Source organism: Acomys russatus, chromosome X (assembly GCF_903995435.1).
Source record: "Acomys russatus chromosome X, mAcoRus1.1, whole genome shotgun sequence".
NCBI classification, from domain to species: Eukaryota; Metazoa; Chordata; class Mammalia; order Rodentia; family Muridae; genus Acomys; species Acomys russatus.
The window spans coordinates 19,382,469-19,403,009 of NC_067169.1; the positions used below are offsets into that span (position 1 = coordinate 19,382,469).

Consider the following 20,541-nt stretch of genomic DNA (forward strand, 5'->3'; position numbering starts at 1 on the left):
AGCTTTAAAAGCTCAGAGCCAGAGCAATTGATGGTATGGTAGAACAAATACTCATTAGTTCCAATCTCAGATTCTGTATTTGCTTTTGCTTCAATGGTGAAAGATGGAGAGGCAGCTCTTTATAGTCTAAATTTGAAAAAACAAAAAGCAAAAAACAACTGGTAGGACACTGCAATCTTTTTTGAACCTTATTATTTACCAAAAGAAGACATTTCTAGTTATAAAATCAAGATTTTTCCATACATGCAGCATCAACCAGTTATCCAATCTTTCTTGTTTAATTAATTAATATATTAATTTATTTATTTACTCATTCACTTTATACCCCAATTGTAACCCACTACCTCCCTCTTCCCTGTGTCCCTCCTCCCTTACCCCTCCAAAAAGGGGAGTCCCCCCACATACCTACTCATCCCAGCACATTCAAGCTACATCAGGACTAAGTGTTTCCTCTACCATGGTATACTGGCAAGGCAGCCCTGCCAGAAGGAAGTAATCGAAAAGCAGGCAGCAGAGTCCATGTCAGATACAGCCCCTGCTCCCCTTACTAGGGGACCCACATGAAGACCAGGCTGCCCATCAGCTGCATCTGTGTAGGAGGCCTAGGTCCAGTCCACACACGGTCCTTTGTTGGTGCTTCAGTCTCTGCAAGCCCCCTGGGCCCAGGTTAGTTGGCTCTGTTGGTTTTCTTGTAGAGCTCCTGTCACCTCCAGGTCCTTCTCTCTACTCTTCCACAAGGCCATTATGCAGCACCCAATGTTGGGCTGTGAGTCTCAGCATCTGTTTCAATCCTTGCTGGATGGGCCTCTGTGAGGACAGCAATGCTAGGCTCCCATCTGAAAGCATAGGAGAGTGTCAATATTGTTGGTTGGTTCTCTTGCATGGTATGGCCAGGCATTACTTGGACATTCCCTCAATCTCTGTTCTTTCTTCATCTCTGCACATCTTGTAGCCAGGGTAAATTTTGGGTTGTAATTTTTGTGGGTAGGTTGGTGTTCCCCCGACTCCACTAGGAGTCCTGTCTGGTTAGAGGGTGCCCTTTTCAGTACCCTATGCCCACCACTAGTAGGGGTCTCACCTAGAGTCACCCAGGAGTCTATCCTGTCATAGGTCTCCAGTCTGTCTCAGAGATGCCCCAGGACATGGTTTCTCTCCTTTCCCGGAGCTCCCTGTCCGCCTTCCGACCCCCCCAACTCTCTGCACATCAGCTCCCCACTCTCATTTCCCTCGCCACTCCTTGTCCTATCTTGTTCCCTCTCTTTGAAGCACTTCCTTCCTGTTCTCAATGAGATTTGTGTGCCCTTCCTTGGGCCCTCCTTGTTACTTAGCTTCTTTGGGTTTGAAATGTAGCATGGATACATGTGTTCCAAACTCCTTCATTTTATTGTATTTGTAATTAGTTTACAAAGTAGTGGCTCCATAAGAGGTTGTCATATATCCTTAACTAAAGTTAACCCAACCCTACTTCCCTACTCTCCCCTATCCTACCACCTTAATCTCCATTTAAACTTTTAATTCTCATAACACATGTATTCTACTATCATGTCACCTCTTAATAGCACCCCATCTTATGTGCCCTTTCTAGCTTTATGACCTCTACAAACACACTGAATTAAACATACAAATCTAAAACAAATATGGGGAATAACATGAAACATTTATCTTGCTGGGCCCGGATTAACTCACTAGTATCATATCCTGCAAATTTCATAACTTTAAATTTTATGGCTGAAACAAAATTCCGTTATGTATAGGTACTATGTATTCATTATTCATTTATCAGTTAATAGGCATCCAGGCTGATTTCACTTCCTAGCAACGATGAATAGAGAAGCAATGTGTATGGATGTGCAAGCATCTCTGTAGGGAACTGTGGATCCCTTGAGTATATGCCTAGGATTGATATAGAAGGATTATGTGGTCATTCTTTTTGTTATTATTATTCACTTTACATCCCTATCACAGCCCCCTCCCTCCTCTCCTCCTGGTCCCTCCATCCCACCCTATTGCCCCTCTCCCCTTCCCCTTCTCAGAAAAGAGGAGCCCTCCCCCCACTACCAACCCACCCTGGCACATCAAGTCACATCAGGACTAAACCTATCTTCTTTCCCTGAAAGCCAACAAGGCAGCCCAGCTAGGGGAAAGTAATGTAAAAGCAGGCAACAGAGTCCATGTCAGACACAGGCCCTACTCTAATTGCTAGGGGACCTTCATGAAGTCTGAGCTGCCCATCAGCTACAGATGTGTAGGGGGCATAGGTCCAGTCAATGCATACTCTTTTATTGGTGCTTGAGTCTCTGTAAGCCCCCCATGGTGCTCTGTTAGTTGCCTCTGTAGGTCTTGAGGAGTTCTTGTTCCCTCTGGGTCCCTTTTTCCTTCCCTGCACTCTTCCACAAAACTCTTCAAGCTCCACCTAATGCTTTGCTGTGAGTCTCTGCATCTGTTTCCATCAGCTGCTGTGTGGAGCCTCCCAGAGGACAGTTATTCTGGGCTCCTGTCTGTAAGGATAGCAGAATGTCATTAACAGTGTCAGCGGTTAGCTCTCTCCCATGCGGTGGGCCTCAGGTTGGGTCAGTCATTGGTTAGACATTTCCTCAATCTCTGCTCCATTTTTTATCCCTACACTTCTTGTGAGCAGGGTAAACTTTGGGTCGGACGTGGGTTTTTTGATGTGATAATTCTATTTTGATTTTTGATTTCCATAATGGTTGTACTAAGTATTCTCCTTTCCCACATCTATGCCAACATTTTTTGTGATTTGCTTTCTTGATGATAGCCATTCTGAGATGAGTGAGAAGGAATCTCAACGTAGTTTAAGTCTGCATTTTTCTGATGGCTAATTGTGCTGGATATTTCTAATTTGTTTTACTAGCCACTTATATTTCTTTTGAAAACTGTTCACTTGCACAGCCTGTTTTTTATTGTGTTCTTTGTTTTCATGATCTTTAGATTTTTAAGAAAATATTCTAGATATTAATCATCCATCAGATATATAGCTGTTGTGGATTTTTTTCTCCCATTCTGACTGGCTTAGGTTTTTGGGGAGGGGGGATTTTATCATCAGGGAAAGGGATCAAGCCTCTCCCTGGATCTAAGGTATGGATGAGAACAGAAATGTCTACAGCCTTCACCTACAGGCAGAGGATGGCTTTTAGAAGGAGGCCTTTGCCATTAGCTAACCACCTGAGGCCAAACTTACACTTTCCCTAGTTTGTAATGTTTTTAAACTTGATTATCCACGTTATTCCTTGCTTTCATTTCTAGCCTGTGTCCTGATAGATATCTAGGAAATTTTGACTACAGATGTGATATATTGGAGGGGAGGTAGGGGGTCCACAACCATACACCAGAGGGAGGCAAAACTGTCACAAGATTAGTCCTGCAGAAAGGACTTTGGCAGGCAGATCTCCACTTTTGCCAACAACAGGTTCCAGAACACCAGGGTACATAGCTACAGTGTTGCTTGTTTCTATTGATATATAAGCAGTCATGACAAGATCCAGAGACCAGCAGGATTAGGTTCTATGTAGTTGGGAAGAAATCATAGTAACATCTGAAAAATCCTATATAGTGGCTTTCCTTCAGTCAAGTTGTCTTATTAAGGACTATAGAAAGATGGCTCAACACTTAAGCTCTTCGAAGAGTTCAATTCCCAGCAACCACATGGTGACTCACAACCATCTATACTGGGATCTGATGCCCTCTTCTGCCAGGCCGGTGTACACGCAGATAGAGCAGTTAAAAAAAATAAAAAGAAGGAAAAGATATATGAACAGTATACACATGCAGTTTTTTAGCCAGGTGTGGTGGCGCACACCTTTAATCCCAGCATTCAAGAGGCAGAGGCAGGCAGATCACTGTGAGTTTGAGGCCACCCTGGTCTACAAAGTGAGTCCAGGACAGTCAGGGCTGTTACACAGAGAAACGCTGTCTCAAAAAACAAACAAAAACAAAAACAAAAACATGCAGCTTTTTAAAAAGGACTATAGAAAAGCCATAGTTTCCTCCCCAGTCCAAGGACTTTTGTTGCCTGCCATTCCAGAATGAGGTAACTTCCCATTAAAGTTTGAATTGTGGTTTTTTTGTTTGTTTGTTTTTTTTCAAGGTAAGATGGGAGTCAATTTACTAGACTGAAAGCAAAGGAAGAAGCCCTTTAATTGAGGGGGGATTCTGAAAAAGTTTGAGGAACTGAGATAACTCTAAACTCAAAATACCCTGAAACCTCCTTTTTCTTTCCTCCCTAAAGTTTTTTTGAAATAATCAAGAAGGAGGTTCTGAAGAAGAGATGGCACCAGATAACCCCTAAATGTCATAATGATAGTCAGGTAAGACAGAGACAGAAAGGAGGAGCTTCTCTCCCCTAACCCCAGTTCTTGGGAATCTTAAGACAGCAAGCCTACCAGGAGAAGAAGAGCAGTACAGTTGCTAAATAGGATCTAAGTGTTGCCGAGCATCATTCTGGAATGGAAGGGAGCTTAAGTGAGTTTTAGTGTCATAGGTCCTGTTAGGACTGGTCTGTAGAAGTAGGGAGATCTCTTAAGATGGGAGAGGTGTATCCAGGATGGGAACTTTTCTAGTTTAGCAGCCATGAGGATCAAGAGAATCATTTGCAGTCCTGTCTATTTAGGGCCCAGGGTGGGGCAGTGAGCCTCTTCCTGCTAAACCAGTTCTCCTATCTGGAGGGCTGGGCCTTCCTCCTTAGTGGAGAAAGGAGTAAAGGGGGAGGAGGTGAGTTATTTTCTATAGCTGCTGCCTGAAAAAGGACAGGAGTTGAGATGTTGTCTGTAGGGGCGAAGGAAGATCTGATGGATAAGTGCCAAGAGAAAGAATAGGTCTATCATACATGATCTCAAAGGGGCTGAGGTATATAGATTTGGGGGGAAGAGGGCAGATTCTCAAAAGAGCTAGAGGAAGAAACTTGACCTCATCTAATTCTAGTTTTAGAGAGACTGGTTAGGTTTCCTCAGGGTGCTTTATTGCCCCTTTCCAAGAGGACTGTAGAACTTTCAGGGAGAGTTAAGAAAAGAAGCAAGGTATTAGATGGTACTTGAAGTGAATTTTGGACTGCCGTCAGACTAGATGGAAATTGGGAGGCCAAAGTGGCTTCAGCGAGGACTTGGGGGAAAATAGGAAAAGCCTCCACCTGACTTGAGAAAGTGTCGGAACCAAGAGCTATTTGTGTGTCTTTACTCGGGTCTTATTGTGTATGAAGTTGATTTGCCAGTCTGGGCCAGGGACCTATCCTTTGGTGAGTGAGGAAGGGTGGTAGCCTGAGGTTAGACTGAAGGTTAGTCTGCAAGCAGATGTGACAAGTCTTGGAGAGCTGCTGAGGAAAAGCCTTATCCGGTGCAGAACTGAACCATAAAATGGTTTGAGGAATGTGATCAGAGCCTGGGTGGAGTGGGGACCATAAGGTGATGAGAACTGGGTGTGTGGAAGGGAGGAAGAGGAGTTCTGGGCTTAGTGTAGGTGTTACGATTATATAGGGTGGGGGCTGGGTTTCAGGTCCTTTCTGCCTCTTGAGATCCAGGTGTGTGAGAGCAGCTTCTGCAGCCAGTTTATCCACCATATTATTATTCAGGGAGATGTATCATCTAGCCTTTTGGTGTGTCCGTCCCTACAAAGACCATATTGAGACCATAGCAGGTAGCAATGCTTCCTCTAGGAGTTTCTCAGTGCTATTGGTAATGGGTATTCCTCTTTTTGTTAGTAAACTCTCTGTCTTCAGAGTAAAATGTTGGAGTGGATAGTTACAGGCATACTTGGGGTCAGTATAAATGTTAACCCGGTTCTATTTGGCTAGGGTGAGGGCCATTGTTAGGGCTGTCAGTTCTGCCTGTGGAGAAGTGGCATGGGGAGGAAGGGGCTTGGCCTCATTGAGAGTTGTGTGAGGTAGGAAGTGAGGGTGTCATTGAATACTGGCATATCCAACTGCGTAGGGGATTTGTGTTGTTGTTGAAACTGCCATCTATGAAACAGTCCATGGTCTGTGGGGAAGGCTAATCGACAATATGTGAGAAGGGATTCATGGTGAGATATAGAATCTCATGGAAGGAATGAGAACAGTGATATCAATCAGTGGCTGAAGAGATAGCAGGTATAAAGGTACCTGAGTTGAGTATAAGTGAGGGTTCAAAGGTCAGGTTGGGGTCTAGAAGAAAGGTATGGAGGATCTGTACCCAAGATTGGGGTAAGGAGAAGAAGGCTTGATGACTTAGGAGATCCCTGAATGAATGTGAATTGAATACTTAGAATATGTAGAGCAGAACGTTCCATAGGGTGCTGAGAAGAAGGTATAATCCTTTGCGTTTGGGTGAAAAGTTCTGTAGCTATCTGTTAGACCCATTTGATTCATGACATTGGTTAATGAAGCTATTTCCCGGCTTAGTTTCTGATTCAAAGACCTATCCTTCAGTGAAAGAGGGGTGTTGAAGTCTCCCACTATTAATGTGTGGGGATCGATGCGTGATTTAAGCTTTGTTAATAGTTCTTTTTCAAATGTGGGTGCCCTTGTATTAGGAGCATAGATGTTCAAAATGCCTTCTTGGTTGACTTTACCTTTGATGAGTATGAAGTGTCCTTCCTCGTCCTTTTTGATTAATTTTGGTTGAAAGTCTATTTTATTAGATATTAGAATGGCTTCACCAGCTTGCTTCTTGTGATCATTTGCTTGGAATATTTTTCCTCAACCTTTTACTCTGAGGTAATGTCTGTCCTCGTGGTTGAGATGTGTTTCTTGAATGCAGAAGAATGTGAAAGTCTTCACGTACCAGGAAAGTGGGTCAGAGGGGAGGACATCCTATTGGGACTTTAGGTGAGAGAAGCATGGGAGAATGGGGAAATAGAAGGATCCAGAGGGTCCTAGAAACCTACAAGAAGAACATTATGATGCACAGATCTGGTTCCAGGGGTCTTGCTCAAACTATGGCACCAGCCAAAGACAATATAGGCAGTAAACTTCGAACCCCTACCCAGATCTTGCCGACAGACAGGACATTCTCTACAGTTGAGTGGAGAGTGGGGCCTGACTTTCACACGAACTGTAGTGCCCCATTTTTGACCACGTCCCCTTGATGGGGAGGCCTGGTGGCACTCAGAAGAAGGATAGCAGGCTACCAAGAAGAGACTCGATGCCCTATGAGAATATACAGGGGGTGGAGGTCCTCCTCAGTCACAGACATAGGGGAGGGAAGTAAGGGGAAAATGGGAGGGAGGAAGGAATGGGAGGATACAAGGGATGGGATAACAATTGATATAATATGAATAAATTAATAAAATATATTTAAAAAAAAAGAATATGTAGAGCAAAACTTTGTTAGCTTCTGGAATCAGGAGTGCAGTGGCAGAAAAGCTTTGTAAGCACGGGGGCCAGCCTTTTGCGACCACATCCAGCTGCTTTGACAACTGAGCTCCAGGAGAATAAGTTTTCTCCTGCCTTTTGACAAAGTGCTGTTGACTCTTGTTCCTAGTTGGATTGAAGGAAAAGAAAGAAGGGTTTGAGGGTACCCAAGAGCTTCAGGCGAGAGGCCCAGAAAAGGGAGAATTTAAGCTGATTGATGGACGTCTGGTGAGACTGTGGAGACAGGAGAGATTCCTCTATGGGAGGCTTACTGGCTTCATGGAGGGAGTCTGTTAGATGTGAGAAATTTGGGATCCAGATATGAAAAATGTTTAGAAGGTCCAACAAAGCTAGGAGGTCTCTCTTTGTCTTGGGTAAGAGGTATATTACCAGCTCATTGAGTCCAAAAAGTGCCTCCTAAAGGAGAAAAAGTGGCCTAGGTAGTGAACAGTGTGGGTACAGATCTGGGCAGGCACCTGATAGTCCCAGCAACCCAGAGCATTGAGGAGGGTTGTGAACTGACAACCTGGTGGGTTGGGCTGCAGAGGATAAGGGCATCCACATATTGCAGAAGGAAAGTAGGAAAAAGGTCCAGGGAAGCTAGGTGATTTTGCACGGCTTGACCAAAGAAATGGGGATGCTGTGGAAGCCCTGGGGTAGGACTGTCCATTGTAGTAAAAAAGATATCTTTTAATTATAAAATAGAAAAAAATAGGCCATGCTGAGAGGGAGGATGAAAAGAGAGTTGGATGAAAGGAAAGTTGTTAATTTTTTTAAAGCCTTGGACTGGGAAGAAGAACTCATTAGTTAGTTAATTAGTTAGTTAGTTAGTCTTTTGTTTTTATTTTGTTAATGTTTTTCTTTACCCCCAGGATAGGTGTGTTATGTGGAGAGTGTGTAGGAACTAGAAATCTTACCTGAAGGCGTTGGTGAATTTGGGAGCTGGGGTATTAGGCTTCTCCATGTTTGTGGTAGGGAGTATTATACTTGTGTTATATGAGAGGAAGGGCCTTTCAAAGAGACAAGGACAGGATAGTGACAGCAGGCTATGGAAGCATTAGCAATGTCCCATGCTGTAGGGGGATCAGAGGGTAGCAGAGGATGAGAAGAGTTTTAGGAGATGATGTCTTACCATCTGAGTCTGGTTCCATTGTTCAGAGAAAGATGGAAGCTGATGTTTAAGAGTGTTGGTATGTGAATAGAGGCGTTTAATTTGGTGGAGAGGTCTTGTCATGGGAGAGGTAGGTGGCAGTTTGCTGTAACTCTGAATGAATGTGTTAGAAATAAGGATTCAAATTGATAGGAAAGTGAAGAGGTGCTTATGGGATGTATGAGTACCCAAGATACTCCAATAATTATAAAAAGAGAAGGGAACATTCCTCCCTGCCATTTAGTTAGCAGAGAAAAGGATGCACCTGTGTGTAGGACAAAAGAGACTTGTCTCCCTGCCACTGTCCCTATCACCTGGAGTTCAAACAAGCTGGCAGATGCCCCAGCCAGGAGTGCTGAACTTGAGTGTCCCTATTGTGTTAATACTGTGGATAGATAGTGAGAAGTCATGTCTGGGGGAGCCTCAGGAAGTCTTGATGGAAGTCTTGATGGAAGTCTTGATGGAAGTCTTGATGGAAGTCTTGATGGACAATCCACCTTCCAGTGTCCCCACTTTCCACATGTGGGGTATGCCAGATTCAGTGGCTGGGGACTGGGGCACTCCTAATGGCCCATAAGCTGACATTTGAAGCAGGAGCACAGCAGGAATTTACATCTGAGTGCTGAGTCAGGGGACAGAGGGGGTGATGTCCCTGGAGGGCCAAGACCAAAAATTGAAATTGGATTTCTCAATCCTGTTCATATTCGCATTCTTTTTCTTTTTTGTCTCCTCACCTCTGTTACCAAAAACCTTAAACATAGTTTTGAGGCATTCCGTCTGGGGGTGTCAGGGGACCCTTTCTAGTTGTTGGAGTCTGCATCTAATGGCAGGGGCTGATTGTCCCATCCTTCTGGGGATTCTGGGTCTAAGTTGGTAAGTCTAGTGACAACATCCAGAAGTCAGTTTAAAAAGAGAGTAGGGTTCTCTGAAGGATGCTGCGTTATTTCTTTTAACTTTTCAAGGTTTACCCTTGAATAGTTTGTTGCGTGCCTTCTGCTAGGCAAGTGATTATAATTGAAAATATTGAGTCACCATGCCATTTGCCAGGTAGTTCCAGTTGGGGTTAACTGTGGGGGTCACATCTATTCCTCCTGCAGATTGTTCATTTTTCTAGTGTAGCCTTTCTACATAGTCTTGGGCCACCTTCTTGATATGGGATTTTTAAAAATCTGCTGTTAAGGTGGATATGAGTATGTAATAAATGTCCTGCCATGTGAGTAAACCCAGCAGAATCTGAAAAAAAAAAACTGTTCTTTTGTAATATAAAAGTTTTTCTGACAAGGGCCACAGTTTTTCCTCTATGTGGTCCATCTCAGCTATGGTGAGCAGAGCGTTCTATAAGCAGAGCAGCTATCCCCTCCTGTTACCTCCCTCAAGGAGAAAATATGTCCAAGTGTGTACAGGGAGAAAGAACCAGGGCCTCTAGGCACATACAGAGAGTCAAGGTTGGGGATGGAGAAGGACACTCTTCTGAAGTAGTAGAGGAATTGGATGGGGGGGGGAGCTATGTAAGGGGGCGGGGCACTGGGGAGGAGCAAGGGAGCTGCTAGAAGATCTATAGGGTGCTTATAAGGTGGAGGGTCATCTGCAGGGTTGAAACTAGAGAGCTGCAGGGCTTTGGTTTTAGAGGGGTTGGAACCAAGATTTCAGTAGCAGAGGAAAACTCAAGACGCAGAGCAGGAGTTATAGAGAGAGGGTTGGCCCAGAAAACAAAAGGCCTTCTTCACAAGGGGTTTCAGACTATTTTCCATTCGGGTTTTATCAAGTTATCTGAATCAATTAAGATACTAAAATCCAGGTTCTGAGTTCTGGCCAACAGTTGTCATTGTCAGATTTGCACTGAAATGTGAAGGAGAGTTGCTGGTTTCAATTCTCCTAATTAGAATTCCTTTAAGTTATCCCACAAACAGGCTGGAGAAGTGTCTTTCGGCTAGACAAGTTGGAACCCTTCACAGGTATGGAACCCATAGCAGGTATCCATATCAAGATAAGACAGGGGCCAAAACCCAGACTCCTGGGGTGTCCTCTGAGTTTGGGATTGACTTAACAGGCCTGAAAACATAGGAGGGGCATCTTCAAACTCCCATTTTCCTGAGATCTAGAGACCACGGGGCCCTGGAAAGTTCCTGGAACTTTTGACTGAGCAAGCCTTATCTTGGGGCTTCTTTTCCGTCCACTGGGATGCCTTGTCCAGTGTCAGTGCGGTGGTTTTTGTTTTATTATATTTTATTTTGTTGTTATTTCTTCGAAGTCTGTTCTCTTCTAAAGAGACCAAAGGGGAGTGGATCCAGATGGGAGGGTGGGGATGAGCTGGCAGGTGTAGAGGGAGAGAAAACTGTGATCAGGATGTATTATAAGAGAAAAGAAAGGATATATTTTCAATAAAAGGAGAAAAAAAGAACTCTAATCAATTCTCAAGAGCCAGACGTCTGGGGCGGGGTCTCAGCACTCCGTGTGGCAGGGGCTCCACGACTGGCTCTGCAGCACAAATGTCTCCAAGCCTGCATCACCAAGCAGAAGGTTAGCGGAAGGAGCAGTGAAGGCGGAGCCCAAGCACTGCTCCTCTAAGAGGCGGTAGGCCAAGCCCACCCCAGCTAAGGGGGACAGGAAGCTGAAAAAAAGAACTCGGGATAAGATAAACCATCAGACAAAAAGTGCAAGCGAAGGAGAAGAGGGAGCAAAGGGCAAACAGCCGGAAGTGGCTGACCAGCTAGCTACAGATCTGCCTGCAGAAAACGGAGAGCTAGAAAACCAGAGTCCAGCCTCTGAGGTAGAAGAGAAAGAAGCCAAGTCTGACTAATCCTCTATCATGTCTGTCAGTGGTCCCTGCCTCCCTTCTTGTACAATCCAGAGGAATATTTTTACCAACTATTTTGTAAATGTGAATTTTTTAGTAGCTCTAGAAACATTTTTAAGAGGTGGGGGAATCCTATCTCATCCCATTTTTGAAGTGTAAATGATTTTTTAAGAGGTTAAATCATTTGCTGGTTGTTTATTTTTCGGTACAACCAGAAAGCAGCAGGGTACTGAATCAGGAGAGGCTGTGGCTCTCTCGGGGGTCACCATAACATTCTGTAGAGAGGGCTAGTTTTATATCCTACAACACAGCATTCTAAACGGCAATTTGGAGTCTCAGCCGTGCATTTGTGTCTGGAATATTAATATTTTCAGTTAGATTGGGTCTTCTGTTTCTAGTAGAGCCGTTTCCTAAGAAAACCACTCCTGGTCCTTGCCTTGTCAGAACTGTAACGTCTCTAGAGGGTCATGGCAGTCCATTGTTTTAGTAATTGTGATAATGTGCTGTGAGAGGTAGAAATTTTGAGGATGTACTGTTTGTGGCATAAAATTGTGAATCAGTGGAATTGAGGATTGTGAGCATTTGGTTGTTATGTGAGGTCTTAAGGAAAACTTGTCAAATTTGAGACTGGAATGTCACTAGAGTAAGTTCAAAGAGAGACAACTCATGGCTCTTCATTTGAATATGTGAACACAATGTGTGTGTGTGTGACTTCAGAGTCTGGGTACTTTTGTTAAGAATTGAAATGTCTGTATTCTGTTCCTCAGGCAATAAAATCTCAGTTGTGAAAGAGGAAAAAAAAAAAAAAAAGATCCAGAAGTCTCATCCTTAGGACCTGCACTACTTACAGAGACAAAAGCCACAAAGATCAGAGGTCACATGTGGAATGGTGGCTGTTTAGCCTATATAGTGAGCTTGGTGTCTGTCTGTACTACTGAAGGAACACATCCCAAGAGTAGACAAGGATGATAAAAACAAAACAAGTCAAGAAGTCCCAGAAAGAGGGCCTGGAGCTGCCCCCATCTGAGGGGCAGGGACCTCAGATACTCTCTTAGGTTTTAGTACCAAATGCCAGATATCTGAGGCAAGGCAATGCAATGCGCCAGAAGGCAGGAAAGGGATGGGTTTCTGACCTCAACAGATCAGATTGTTTATTTCAAACAGAGGACAGTCACTCTCCTGTAAGGGGAAAAGACTGGCTGCAACTCTTTATAGGGTCAGCATGAGGGGACTGAGCATGGGGAAGTTATTGCAGCCATGTGGACTATATGCAGCTCTTTCCACTCTCTTTCCTGGAATTGTCTGCTTCACTCAAGATGATTATCTTGGGTGATAAGTTATCTCTGCAAACACTCCTTTCTCCCATGGCCAAGCAAGGTCATCTGTATTCTTGTCAGAAGCTTGTGAATCCTGCTTCACAACCCAGCACTCTATCACCAGGTTTTTCCTTTCTACCATTTCAATTTGGGGTTTCTTTGTTAATTCCTCTTTCACATCTTGTATTACCTTCCTGATTTCATTCAGCTGTTTGGTTGTGTTCTCTACCAAGAGCCAATTTTATTTCATGTCCTTGAACATCCTTATAATCATTTGTGAGAGCTAAAGTTTTGTTTTAAATTCAAGTCACTGTGCTTAAGAGACCTATAAAAAAAAAAATGCCTCTAACCCATAAGCCCCGCTTGGCCAAGGACAGATAACTTCCTGGAATGTTGGGGTCTGCTTGTTGTTCATGTAAGATAACAAGCCACATGTTTTCACTTTTGTAAACAAGGCTAGTTGCCCCAGCTGCACAGGATGTGCTTGATCACACGTAGGCAGGAGGCGCATCAGGATGGATGCTTGTCCCCAATAGGCTGGAGGTGGAAAGTACCATAGCTTTGTGGGGTTGCCTTTATAAGCATTTGGCTGATGTAATTCATGGCCATTTTCAGGGAATCCCGGTTATGGACCTGGCCAGTGTCCATCATCCTGGTCACTATTTAATAAAGCTTGCTTCAATTTTGGCTCAAAAATTGTGGTAGTGGTCTTATTCTCCCTCAGTAGGATTAACGCGTTCTTTTGAATTCTACGTCTAGGACTTCATCTAACCATCAATCACTAGACACCATCATTACAGGAATGCTAAATTTTGGAGGAGTTCTGTTGCCTTGGTTTTTCATTTTTCTTATCTTAATACATGGAGGTTTATGCTTCTTTTGTTATTTGCTTAGTTATTAAAAATCAGACGTGTGTGTGTGTGTGTGTGTGTGTGTGTGTGTGTGTGTGTATTTCATCCAAAGTATTTTCAATGTTCAAGTGGGACTTAGATATGGTAGACTTGAGTGTGTAGTATGCAGTTTGGAAAATGGTTCCTTTAGATCAGGGTACATGATGTAAACTAAATATTATTCCCTGATTAGGATATGATAAGCTTCATATTACCACTATTCTGATATTGTACCCACCGAATAGTAACAATGGCTTGTTTTACTTTAATAACTTTTGGAGTATAAATAATGAAGTATAATATGTAGTGTACTCATATTTCAGTTAATAATATTAGAAAGTAGTTAGTGTGGGTTATTATAAGGGGTATGCATTAGTTTTCTGTTTCTGTGTTAAACACCATGACCAAAAGCAGTTTATAGAAGAGTATGTTTGGGTTTGCAGTTCCAGAGGGATCAAAACAGTGAGGTTCTCGGTCTCTCTGTGGATGATATTTGTTGATTTGTAAGTTTTGAGTCTCTCTGGACTTTATTTATGTTTTTAAGTTTTATTTTGATGCTAAAGGAACTTCAATTAAATTGTCAATTCAAAATGTTAAGGCTCAGGTATTTTTTGGTTTTTGTTTTTGTTTTTTGAGACAGGGTCTCTCTGTGTAGGCTTGGCTGTCCTGGACTCACTTTGTAGACCAGGCTGGCCTCAAACTCACAGGGATCCACCTGCCTCTGCCTCCTGAGTGCTGGGATTAAAGGTGGGCACCACCACGCCTGGCTAAGGCTCAAATTTACCAGGGATAAAATTGTAAATTCTCAATCTTTCGAAAGCTACTGACTTGTAAACTGTTAAAGAGAATTAGGACATACAAGTTACTGGTCAGTCATCTTATAATGATCAAATATTTTCATTCATTAATTTATTTCTCCACTTTATATCCCTATCTCAGCCCCCTCACTCCTCTTCTCCCAGTCCCACCATCACAACCTCCTCCCATTATCCCCTCTCCTCCTTAGAGAAGGGGAGACCCTCATGTGTACCAACCCACCCTACCATATCAAGTCCTAGCAGGACTAAGCTCTTCCCCTCCCACTGAAGCCTGACAAGGTGGCAGCTAGGGGAAAGGGATCTCAAGGCAGGCAACAGAGTCAGAGACAACTACTCCCATTGTTAGGGGACCCACATGATGACTGTGCTGCACATCTGCTACATATGTGTAGGAGGGTCTAGGTCCAGTCCATGAATACTCTTTGGTTGGTGGTTCAGTCTCTGTGAGCCCCTATGAACCTCAGTTAGGTGACTCTTTTGATCTTCTTCTGGTGTATTTGACCCCTCCAACTCCCTCTATCCTTTCTCTCACTCTTCCACAAGACTCCCAGAGCTCCACCTATTGTTTGGCTGTGGGTCTCTGCATCTGTTTCCACTAGCTTCTAGATGAAGCCTCTCAGAAAACAGTTATGCTAGGTTCCTGTCTGCAAGTATAGCAGAGTATCATTAATAGTGAAAGGGGTGAGCTCTTTCCCATGGGATGGATGTCAAGTTAAGCCATCATTGGTTAGCCATGCCCTCAATCTCTAATCTATCTTTATCCCTACACTTCTTGTAGGCAGGACAATTTGTTGATTGAAGGTTTTGTGGGTGGTTGGTGTCACACTTCCTTCCACTGAAGTCCCTGCTGGCTACAGGTGATGGCCACATCAGGCTCCATATCCCCTACTGCTAGGAATCTCAGCTAGAATAACTGCCATAGACTTCTAGTATCCTTCCCCATCCAAAGTCTCCAGCTTGTCACAGAGAGTCTTTGGACTCCCTCCCCCCAGCTACTAGGATCATGGGCCTAGACGTTTCAAGTGTGTACTCAAGATGAAAATTTTCTTCTAAATTCCTTTATTTTCTGTTCATAGTCTTTATCAGTCTCAAAAGATTTCCAATGAACTGCAGACTGCAAACTGCTCCAAAATGGCTTGTAAAGTGCCAGCCCCACGTGTTCCTTCAGAACCTGCATCCTAGACTTATCCAAAGCCACCTGCACTTCCTTAGCCCTAGGTTGTCCTGCAGAACCTGGGCAGCAAACAAAGCAGATGTCCCTCAGCCTCCACTCCTCTCTCTCTCTTTCCAGCTTTGGCCAATACTCAGGCCTTCCTGGGTACTCCTGATGTTGATGCCCCAATTTCAGCAGGGAGTTGTTATCGAAAAGATTGCATCACTTTTTATTATCAACAAAAATGCTGGAATGTCAGATCCCAAAGAAACCCAGGACAAGTCTCACTCAATACTTATGGCCCCTCCCAGCATTTGTCACCCTGTCCCCTAGCCCAAAGCTCAGTTCAGAGGCTGGGCTTTGCTTCCTTTCCTCCAGCTTCTGGTTCCTATATATCTCAGCCATTTTGGCTACATACTCTCTTGCTTTCCACATACTCTTTTGGTCCTCTTGGCCTCCTCTTTCCTCTATTTTTCTCTTCCTCTCTGGCTTTTCCCATTTCTCTCTATCTGCTCATGGCCCAGTGTATTCTCCTTGGTTGTGTTCAGTCTGGACTTTTCTAGATGCTTCTGGCTGTCCTCTCTCTCATATCTACAAAGCTCCCTTCTCCTCAACCTTACTGAGAAGTGGTCATATCCTCATTTTCATCCAGACTCCTCATGATATTCTGCTATACTCACAGAGCAGTGCCTTCGTTTATCCATTATTGGAGAAGCTTCCTCCTGCAGCAAATGGCAATGAATACAGAGACCCACAGCCAAACATACACAGAGGGAGAGAACACACAGCCCTACATGGATTTCCCCATCAAATCCTTCAGAGAACTCAGAATCTCAGGGAACCCCATGGAAGAGGAGGCAGAAAGTGTAGTCAGAGGGCATGGCAGTCACCAAGAAAACAAGGCCCTCTAAATCAACATGGGCAAAGGTCGCATGAGCTCACAGAAACTGAAGCAGCATGCACAGGGCCTTGGACCCATTTGCACCAGGTCCTCTGAATATATATTATAACTTTCATTGCAGTATTTTTATGGGATTCAGGAATGTGTGTACAAGTGATTATCTGATTCTTATGCCTTCTCTTAGGATATTTTCCTTACATTTGTTTGTCTTGTCCAACTTCAATGGGATAGGTTTTTAAAAATCATATTATAGTTTATTTTGTCATATTTTATTATTCTTAGAAGCCCATTTTTTTAATGATAGAAGGGAATGGATTCAAATGGGAGAGGAAATAAGGAGGAACTGGGAGGAGTAGATGGAAAGCAAATTGTAATGGGGATATGTTGTGTGAGAAAAAAATCCATTTTCAATAAAAGGGGGAAAAGTCCAAAATTGCTTTCGAGAGTCAAGGCAATCTCTTAACTGTAATCCCATCAACCCTGTCAACTCAAAAAGCACACTATACACTTCCACTACATAATGGCTTAGAATATATATTACCATTAAAAAGAAGAGCAATGAAGGTAGATTTAGAAAATACTAGGCAAAAGCCAGACAAAAACCCAGCAGGAAATATACCAAAAAAAATATACCAAATCCTGTAGCTCCATGTCTGATGTCTGGGATGTCCCTTCAACTCTCCTGCCTACACCACACCTCTCTCTCAGACTGGATCCCTGTCTGCAGTTCTCCTTGGCAGGTGTCCTGAAGCTTCAGTGTCTCCAGTATCTTGGTGGCTACACTGTAACCCAGACTTCACTTTCATAGCTTCACCTAGAAGCTTCTGCCATACATTATCTGCCCTCCGCAGCTCTCTGACCCATGGAAGATGAACATAAAATCTCCTCATTTTTGAATAGTTCATCCCCCTTAATGAACTATTAAGCATATGGACAAGACTGCCAAGTTTGTCTGTCAGCTTGGGATAGACTGCCCCTTCCTTGAATCACATTTGCAGAGATTTTTGTTCACCTTCAAGAGCATAAAGCTCCTTAGGTTCCATTTCTTAAGTTGGAAAATTAATTGGGTGGAGTCTTGTCCTGAGGCCATTCTTCATATTGTTCCAGTGCAGGGCGGGAGGCTTCTTCAATTACAGCCTCTCTTCCAGTACCTACGTTGGTTATAGCACTAATCTTCCTAGTGCCCTTTTCCCCCTCTGTAAATCACACACTTTATATTTCTTTTTACCTTGCTTGCTTTTTTTTTTTTTTTTAATTTGTAGGCCTCCATAAGAATCAGTGACAAACAACTCACGGACTCAATATTATGTTGTCTTAAAACTTCCTCCATCAAATGAATTGGTATATTATTTTAAAATTTAGTTTCAGTTAACTTTGTAGGACTTGGGTAGAAGGTAGCCAAATTCTTTGCCAAAGTATCACAGGAATGGCCTTTAGTCCAGTTCTTAATATTGTCCCTGAATAAAAACTAAACAAACAGATAAATAAATAAATAAATAAATAAATAAATAAATAAATAAATGGAAGGACATGAGTTATCCTAGGTATGATGGAGGAGAACGTTTATTGTAGATAAAATGGAAAGCATAATCAGAGGCAGAGACATCTGGGAGAGTTCAGAGTGGACATAACGCTGAGCCATGTGAGGAGAGCAGGGAATAGAGAGGGAAGAGGAGCCACTGATCAAGAGAGGTGGTCTCGGTGAAGATACTGGCCTGAGTAACGGGTAGACAAAAAAGAAAAAAAAGGCCCAGTAACCAAAATGAATGGATTATATAAAGAAAAAGAGCTGGGAGAAGGGCAGCTCAGCCCCTGGGCTGGAGAAGGTTAGGGGATGCCAGCCGGAAGAACCTTGTAGCAGCTATGAACTGAGGGATACAAGGAGAACCTGGTGGCCAGAGTCTGTTAATGGGCACCTCAATTCGCCATTTGCCCTAGTGAGATCTAAAAGTCCTCTCTCTGAAACCCCTTGAGCTGAGCATCCATAGTCTGTATTTCTCTCAGGACTACTGTTGATCAGGTTCCTCCTAGACCGGTCAGCTAAGCCCTGATTACAGAATTCAGTTTTTCTGTATGAAAGTTCTGAAGTCTTTCACATTCCTCCAAAACCAGAAAGCAAAGCGTAGTTAGATTCTCTACAGCAAAAGCCTACTCTCTGGTCTTGACCTCTGTATAGTATTCTGTTGCTATGATAAACATCATGATCAAAAGCAGCGTATGGAAGAAATAATTTATTTGAGCCACTTGAACCATAGTTCCAGAGGGGTTGGATGTATCAGTGTGAAGAAACACAGTACTAAACAAGGCTAGCGGCAGGGACAGGAAGCTGTGATAGGACATCTTTACCCACACACAGGAAGAAAAGAGCAAATGCGAAGTTGTGTGGGTCTATGAACTCGCAAAGCCCATCCCTAGACATATACATCCTTTATCAAGGCTGCACCATGTCCCCAAACAGCATCATCCATTTTGGGGACTAATTGTTTAAATACCTGGGACCAAGGAGAGCCTTTCCATTCAAGCCACCACAGGTTAAGTAATAGTTTGGTTACTATTAGGGTCCAAAAATCTTAGGGATTGTTAAATCTATGGAGGATTATAATTAACAAGTAAAAAGAGAAGGGAATAAAGATGAAAGAAGAGGAGAGATAGGAATAAGAGATGTAATGTATGCAATGTAGCTGGAAAGTATGGAGAAAATGTGTTCCAGTAAATGGAAGAGGGAAATACAAAGAGTAGTTTTAAAATCTGAGCAATATACGAACAAACACAAAGACACCATCAAACTGTGCAAAGGTGGAAATTACATAATAGAAAATAAGAGCTAAGAATACTTATGGGATGAATTGCTGGCACACTTGGGCTCAGCTGAAAGGAGAAGTTTTCAGCTCTTTCTGGCTCTTACGGGCTCCATTTAGTACTGTGTGTAGGATGGTTAAGATAATAATCTTGATGGTTTTGGTGTAATTGGGATCATGGGGGGAGCTGTTTTGGCTTTTCTTACTTGTTCCTTTAGATCTCTGTACTCTGGTATAGGCTCTCAGTTGGGCTATGTTTCTTAGTTTTCCTGCCTGCTTGCCTGTAGAGAGCTCTCTTGGATTAATATGCTTTTTAATAGACCTTGTCTTTTGTAGGATAATAGCTTACTCTGTGTTATCACTGCTGTTTTCCCTTACCATATATATATATTTAATTCTCAAGAATTTGCCCAGGCTGTATAACTGGCTTTTGGCCACTTTATTGGGTTCCTATATCTACACCCTTTCTCTACCCCAATCCCTTCCACCACCTCCCCAGCACGAGGTAGGTGAGAAAGAAGGTTAGAAGGGAAAGGGGGCATAGACCTCTTTATACTACTTCATGGTGATTAGTGCCATTAAGCTTTAGCAGCATTAAATTCCCTGGAGCAAGTCCAATCTTCGCCATCAGAGTACTAGCAACAAGCAATCCAGCAACCGAGAAATGGCAGAAGAAGCCATATGGACCAACAGCAACAGGAATCAACAGCAGCAGGGGTAGCAGCAGCTGCCACAGTCCTTCTCAGGGACCTCACCTTTATACCCTCTCATGAGTCCTCAGAGTTCCAAATGTAAACTATCTGTGGCTGGCAAAAAGCATGCCCCTCTTGAGCACAACTCATAGTTAGCAGCTGTGGACAAGCTGAAGCAGCCCCATATCCCACACCTGGGATTAAAACAAAACCATAGTAACATAACATAACATAACATAACATAACATAACATAACATAACATAACATAACATAACATAACATGAGTCTTTAAAGAAACCAAAATTCTCAAATTTCCCCCTTTTAATCCAATAAATGGCTTTTTTCTCTAACATCAATAAACTATAATAATAACAGTTATAAGAGCTATCAGGTAAGAACTATATTTACAGTGGCCAGTCCATATGTATTTGGCAATCTTGGAGAAAGTACTCCACTATCTATCCTACCTTAGTGAATCCAGAGTTTTGTACCTAAATCACTTTCTTATCATAACTTGTGCTTACTACCTTTAAAATGGCCTCTTAGACCTCAAAACACTTTCTTAGATCCTTCACAGCTTAAGTGTTTATAGCTTTATAAACTTACACCTCTTTTGTGAGTTTACTTTTTGTATCTGATAACAAGGAAAACTGTAAGACTGTATCTAGTCTTCAACACCATCAGAG

At 43.0% G+C, this 20,541-nt stretch overlaps 1 pseudogene; it reads left to right on the forward strand.

Annotated features, from left to right (window-relative positions):
- The first annotated feature begins 5,585 nt into the window (after positions 1-5,585).
- On the forward strand, positions 5,586-11,449 carry LOC127184755 (non-histone chromosomal protein HMG-14-like; annotated as a pseudogene).
- The last annotated feature ends 9,092 nt before the right edge of the window (positions 11,450-20,541 follow it).